This window comes from Petaurus breviceps, unplaced genomic scaffold (assembly GCF_028583685.1).
Source record: "Petaurus breviceps papuanus isolate PSGF00001 unplaced genomic scaffold, PetGlider_PUasm1.0 183, whole genome shotgun sequence".
Classification (NCBI taxonomy): Eukaryota; Metazoa; Chordata; class Mammalia; order Diprotodontia; family Petauridae; genus Petaurus; species Petaurus breviceps.
Genome location: NW_027185791.1, coordinates 11,024,785 through 11,031,482, shown reverse-complemented (window position 1 = coordinate 11,031,482; position 6,698 = coordinate 11,024,785). Strand labels below are relative to the sequence as shown.

At 39.6% G+C, this 6,698-nt stretch overlaps 1 pseudogene; it reads right to left on the bottom strand.

Annotated features, from left to right (window-relative positions):
* Nucleotides 1-5,624: 5,624 nt before the first annotated feature.
* Nucleotides 5,625-6,303, bottom strand: LOC138160979 (large ribosomal subunit protein eL18 pseudogene; annotated as a pseudogene).
* Nucleotides 6,304-6,698: the final 395 nt, after the last annotated feature.

Sequence of the window (6,698 nt, the reverse complement as noted above, 5' to 3'; positions counted from 1 at the left end):
ACATTCCTTATGAGTTTTCTTTTGTTCTCTTCTATGAACTGTTTATTTTACTCCCCCAAACCTCCCACCCTAGAGAAGGCTACAATTAAGCATGCACGCAAACACAGACATATGTGTCTGTGTTTTTCTGTGTGTATATATGCATGTAGGTATATGTATGCATATACACATGTATACATATACATGTATGTATGCATATGTATATATACATATACAAACATATTTACATATGCAAAGGGAACTTTGTTGTTTTATGTTGAATCTTTTGTTCTGCTATGTACTTGGAAATTGTTTTTACTTTTCTAATTTTCTATTAAGTTTAAAATAAATTTTTAAATTAAGAACAATAAAAAGAATAGGCCTGTGGTTTATTTTTAGCACCTCACTTGAAATACAGTGCCCCAACAAGGTTAAGGATCTCTGTTTAGAGACTTGCTAGACATGAAGTGACATTATTGGCATATAAATGTGTCTCTGAAGTGTTTTTTGGTTCTCAATCCAGCCATATTTTTCCTTAATATGCCTACTTCAGGGGAGCCTCTCCATTACTGTTCCTCTGTGGTAGATATGACTGAGAGATCTTTGTGACACCCCTTTGCAGAACACTGTTAACATCCTATATATTGATTGTTCCTCTTTTATGAGAGGTGACATTCAGTTGACAAGCACTGCTGCAGTCTCTGACCATGACACTGTTGGGTGGCCTCTTTGCCAAATAACCTCAGTTCCCAAGCTGCTGAATTGATTACACTTACACAAGCTTGCCATATGGCTGATGAAAAAAAATACAATAATCTACACTGAGTCCCATTATGCCTTTGGAGTTTCTCCTGGCATTGGGATACCATGGTTGCAGAAAGATTTCTTGACTTCTGGCAAGGTCATTGCAAATGCACAATACATCAGTGAAGGTCTTTCTGCTCTAATTTTTCATTGTCCTGCTCACACTAATGATACCTCCACCCCCCCCCCCATTTTCAATAGGTAATTGTGCCAATGTAGCTGGAAAACTTGCAGACCTTGAGAATCAAGTACATGGGTTTCATCTTTGCTTTTCTGATAATGTTGAAGTCTATCTTAGAAAGTCTCTAAAAATGCAAGTTTGTAACAATGTTTTCCCTGTGGTAGGCAAACCACTCCTCATCCAGAATTTTTGTCACTAAGTATGTCTGTCCATAATGAGTTCCCTTATGTCACATGAGAGATTGTTGATATGGTTAGAAGGATGTGGGTTATCCCAGATATTACCTCTGTTGCTGTGCATATTTGTACCTGCCATCCTACCTGTTAGGAATTTAGTCAGCAAACTTATTCTCCCTTTGAATACTTGTAAATTGATTCCATATACATGCCTAAGTCTGTTCACTATAGAATCTGTCTCGTTGTTGATCAGCTCATTCATTCGGTCAAAGCATTTCCAAGTTTGAGGACTAGATCTAACTTTTTTGCTAAAAATATTCTAAAAGTGAGTGTGCCCCACTTTTGCTCTCCTGCTTGCATTGACTCAGACAGACAGTCTCAGTTCACTACCCAAATTTATTGTACTGGGGTGATTTCTAGGTTTCACACCTATTACCACTCCCAAATTTCTGTTCAAGTTGAATACTTGAAGAAAGAACTTATGATCATAACTGACAAAATGGGCACTGAGACTGACCTTAAATGGCCTGCAACATTCACTTTGCTATATTTCGTCTGCAAAGCAGACCAAGGTGGGGTAGGGTGGGGTGAGGAGGTGGATTATATCTTTCTTAATTTGAAATGCTTTTTGGTCATTGTCCTTAGTGTGTGTGTGTGTGTATGTATAATTACTGGGAAGAGATATTTATGTTACATCAGTCTGAGAGTTAATAAACATTGATTAATCAGCTGCTATAAACCAGGCACTGTGCTAGGTGATGAAGATAGAGTTTAATGGGAGGCTCTTCTCGGCTCAATGGCCAGTTCTTCATAACACAACTTCCCTCACAGGGATCAATAGTTTGCTGTGACAACCAATATGCTTTGCCACTGAGCATGTCTGTCCCTGGAAATTACTAGGGAGAGCTCAGCTAGGTTCTACTCAGGCTCCATCACACAGGTATGATGTAGGAGGGAATCCTTTATTCGGCCATTAAACAAGAAATATGACAACCAAACCCAATACATTTACATCTTGGATATTTTGCTTTCATACTCTTGTGATTTTTTTCTGAAGCCTGAATATAGTATAGAGTGTAGTGCCTTGAAATTTTCTACTGAGTACTCTAGTACTGAAATATTCCTCCTGAGGACTAAAGACATTTATTATTCACACATTTGCCCGTATTTTCATTTGCTTACTTACATCTTACCTTCTCCCTGTTTCAGAAGATCATTGTGAAAGTCAAAGGCCCTTTTTAAAGTGCCTTCTAAGAATACCTTTGCTTTTGTTCAGGCACATGCCCCTCTTTGTATATAGTTTAGGCAGACACATGAGTAATTTAATGCAAAACAGCTGAATCTATCACTGATAAGAATTCTCTGTTGTAACTTTTTAGCAAGTCATGAAGGAAACAGAAGTGAAGAATAAGAGACAATAATAATAATGAAGAGTCATCTTGCTCAAATCACTTCATCTCTATGGACCTTATCTTTCTCCATAAAATTGCAAGACTGGACTGGATGACCCCTTCCTCTCCAACTAAGATTCTGTTATCTCCAATTTTCTTCAACTTAGCAGCTGTTCTTTCCCCTGCCCCAACTTTTAAAATCTCAATTAAAATATTTAAATCAATGGACCATTTCTTAAATGCTGAAATAAATAAGTTTAGCTTAAATTGCAAAGGTATACATCCATACATTAATACAGAGAGTAGGCCCTTGTCTCAGTAAGACCAAAAACAAATCAAGCTTGGAGAATTTCGAGTATTTTTAAATACAACTGCATCATACATATGTGATGCCAAAGAAGGATCTCTTTGGTATAGTTTCTTCATTGTAGTCATTGCATTGTGGACAATTCAAACTAGTTGATACACTTTTCTATATGTGCCCTGGGGAACAGCTGTTGTATTTTAGGAAGGGAACATTCAAAGTATGCTTGGACCTGTAAAATTCTAATAATTAGAATGATAAATGGCAGAATGGGAATCATGGGATGCCATGGATCTTACATCAGGGAAATATTTTGTAAAGAAATGATTTTGTGTCAAGTTATAGTTATTAAAAAGAAAATATTTAATTATTTTTGTGGTCTGAGTAACAAGCAGAACAAAAGAAAATCAATGTAGTAAAGTTTATAATTTTGATTATGTGATTCTTATTGAACAGTCCTTTAGCAGAAAAGAAGATATGCCCTGCTTACAGTTATAAATATAGAAATATATTGATTACTTGAACAAACCTCCTTGAAATGTTCCTTGTATAGGGTCAATGTATCTTTAAAAAGGGGTGGGTAGTATACTGTGGAAGAAACTATTCCATACTGTTCCCAGACTCCAGATAAGATTGTGTAGCTAATATCTCAATAAATCACAGATCCCTGGTGATTTTTATGAGCTATTCACAAGCCAAGGAGAGATTATGTTGAGTGTCCTTTATAGAAATATATAGAATCATAATTTGTCTCTAGTTCATGGATGCAGATTTTTAGCTTTGAGAACTCAGAAGTGTCCCAGAAAACTTCTGAGTGCACAATATTATATTAAGACTGACCCAGAAGAATCTCGGCAAAGTCATGAGCTAGGGTGTCTGAAGCAGTTCTGGCAACTTTCCTTTGGTTCACCTCTAGCTTGTTCCAAGAATGAATGTGAAATATTTCTCTCTCAAGATTCCTATCTCCTCCCATTTTAATGCCTCTGAAGTGTCTGTAAGTCTGCCCTGTGAACCTAACAAAGAAAATGTCTTTGTTGAACTTCAAATTGCTCTAGATTCTCAGAGGAATTATGGAATCTGGATGGAATCCTCCGAAATAACGCAATGAAAGATTTCCCTTTCCACATGTATACTTTGGCCTCATTGGCTCTTTTCCCAGCAAAGTGTAAAAGTAAGGAAATGTCATTCCTTTTAGAAACCAAAACAGTACTAACAGCATAACGTTCTCTGCATAGAACTGGTGTCCCTAAAGAAAAATATAAAGAAATTGAAAACAGACACATTTCCCTCTGACACATATATAAATATAACATAGGTTTGTTTACTTTTTCTTTTTTTAAAGAACATCCCTGGTGGGGAGGGGGCAAGGAGGAGAAGATATATCTATATCTGTATCTGTACTATCTGTATCTATCTGTATCTGTATCTACATCTATACTTATATGTATCTCTATGTCTCTATCTCTTTATATCTCTATCTCTCTAGGATATACATACATACGTACATATATTTGTATGTACATACCAACATCTACATATATAATAATATAATAGGATGGAAATCTGGTAGATATAAAGGTATAAATTATTAAACAAAATATAATTGAGCAACATATCTGGGTATATAGTGTTGTATCAGCAATGCCATATTCACAATGCCTATGGAGATTACAAATATGCTGATATAATTATCCATCACTAAATACATCATGCTTGCCATATAGGGAAATAAACTAGAAAATTTATTAAGATACCAAAAGACTGAGTCCCAAAACCAGAAAGTGAAAGCCATCAGAGTAGTTATGATAGTGGCACAGGGAGATAAAGTAGAAAGCACCCACATTTTCAAGCCTTTAAAACAGAACAGGCTACCTCAGGCAAAGGTCCTCCTCTCCCCACTCACAGCAACCACCCAGCGTCCGGGAAGCGAGCTCCCAGCAGCTCTGACCCCTGGCAGTCGTCAGCAGGAGTCCTTAGTAGAAATTTTGGTTAACTCAAAAAGGGCTTCGCGCTGCCGCTGCCGCTGCCTCTGTTGCTGCCACCAGCCACCAAAGGACCTCCAGCTTGGCTTCCGCTTCCTCTTGCTCCGCCCCTTCCTGCTACGTCAGCAAGTCCAATGGGGCATGGAAGATCTTTATATCCCATAACCCTTACATTCGGCCCCAAGATATTTCATGTCCCTTACTTGGCAAAAATACAGTAGGAATAACTGGTGTCAACAAAATTTCACAACAATATAACAAGAATAGCACACAATAAACACAGAAAACCATATTTTAGGGTGGGGCTTCAGCACAAGCTCCCCATCATTCCCCCACCCCGAACAAATGGGGCCCCAAAATCTTGTGGTAAAGGGTGAAGATCTCTTCTTCTATGGCTACTTGCTGCTGAAATTGGATGTAGAGCTGTCCCTGTCCTAAGGGGTCCCATTTGAGATGTCAGTTCTTAATATGCTTGATGCCAGGTCCAAGGGTGACACATCACAGTTTCAGACAGGGGGTGACATCAAGCTTAAGCTATCAGGCATCTACAGATGAAGGGTACCAAGCCTGTGGAAACAAATCTAACAAACAAGGTGAACAAACAAAAAAATCAAGAAGAAGCAAAGAGACAATAACCAGACTATTGTAGCCTCACTCACAGTAGAACGAATGACTTAAGGGTACAATTTTGTAATCATCTTCTCCAGAATAAACAATAGTTACAGTGTTATCCCTCCCATATGCTATAATCTCTGCAGCCTTTGGAACATCATCTGGCTTCCGTTTTACCCACACTTTAGCTCCTGATTTTTTTCTTTTTTTTTGTCGTCCAAAACTCTTTAATATAACAAGGAGGAAGGGAGTTAGTTTTTGTAGCCTCGGCTGGCAAGGCGGCCCCTGGCACGCTCAAACTTTCGGCCCTTGGATCGGACGTATGGTTTGGTATGGCTGTGGGGAGTGCCTGGGGCCTTCCCAAAATGCCTGTACACCTCTCTGCCCTTCCAAGGACCAGACAGCAGGACAGTGCCCCGGCCCTTGGGTGAGCTCATGGCCAGCTGGTCAAAGGTAAGGATCTTCCCACCAGCCTTGAGGATGCGATTCCGTGCGTTGCTAGTGACACGAAGGGCACACACCTTCAGCTTGGGGACATCCTGGATCCTCACGTCATCTGTCACCGTCCCAACAACCACAGCAGTCTTGTTTTCCAGGCCGGGAAGCTTCATTTTCCTGATCATGCGCGACAGGGAAAGGGGGGGCCGGTTGGTGCGGCTCATGAACAGCCTTTTCAGGACCACCTTGTTGAAAGTCGAGTTGGTTCTGCAGGCCAGGAACCGGTAGAAGTTCACCAGCAGCCACAGGTAGATGTCCTGGCTCTTGGGCTCCTTGCGCTGGACTTTCCGGTCCTTGTTGTGGCGGATGTCGACTCCCATGCTGTCGCCCTACAGAACACCGGCGCAAACAGGAAAGTCCTGATTTTATTCTATCAGTAGAACCAAATCCTTCAGTTCCTGTAACAGTTATTTTGGAAGGAGGGTCAGTTTTTACAAGTGGCATTGTTTTACAAGGAACAATAATCACTTGAACTATCCTGTCATTCTTGTGAATCTGTATGGGCCCTTCACCTAAATTCTGGAATGTTACAACAATTTCTCCTTGATAATTAGAATCTATTACTCCAGCCAATACATGTATTCCTTGAGCTGCTAATCCGGATTTGGGTAAAATCTGTCCAAAGTTATTTTTAGAGATTCTTATGCATATCCCAGTGGAGATTTTTCTTATTTCTTTTCTGTCCAACCAAAAGTCCTCTAAACAATGTAAATCATACCCCACCGAACCAGGTGGTCCTGGGTACGGTGCTGGGACATCTGGCCTCAAGGT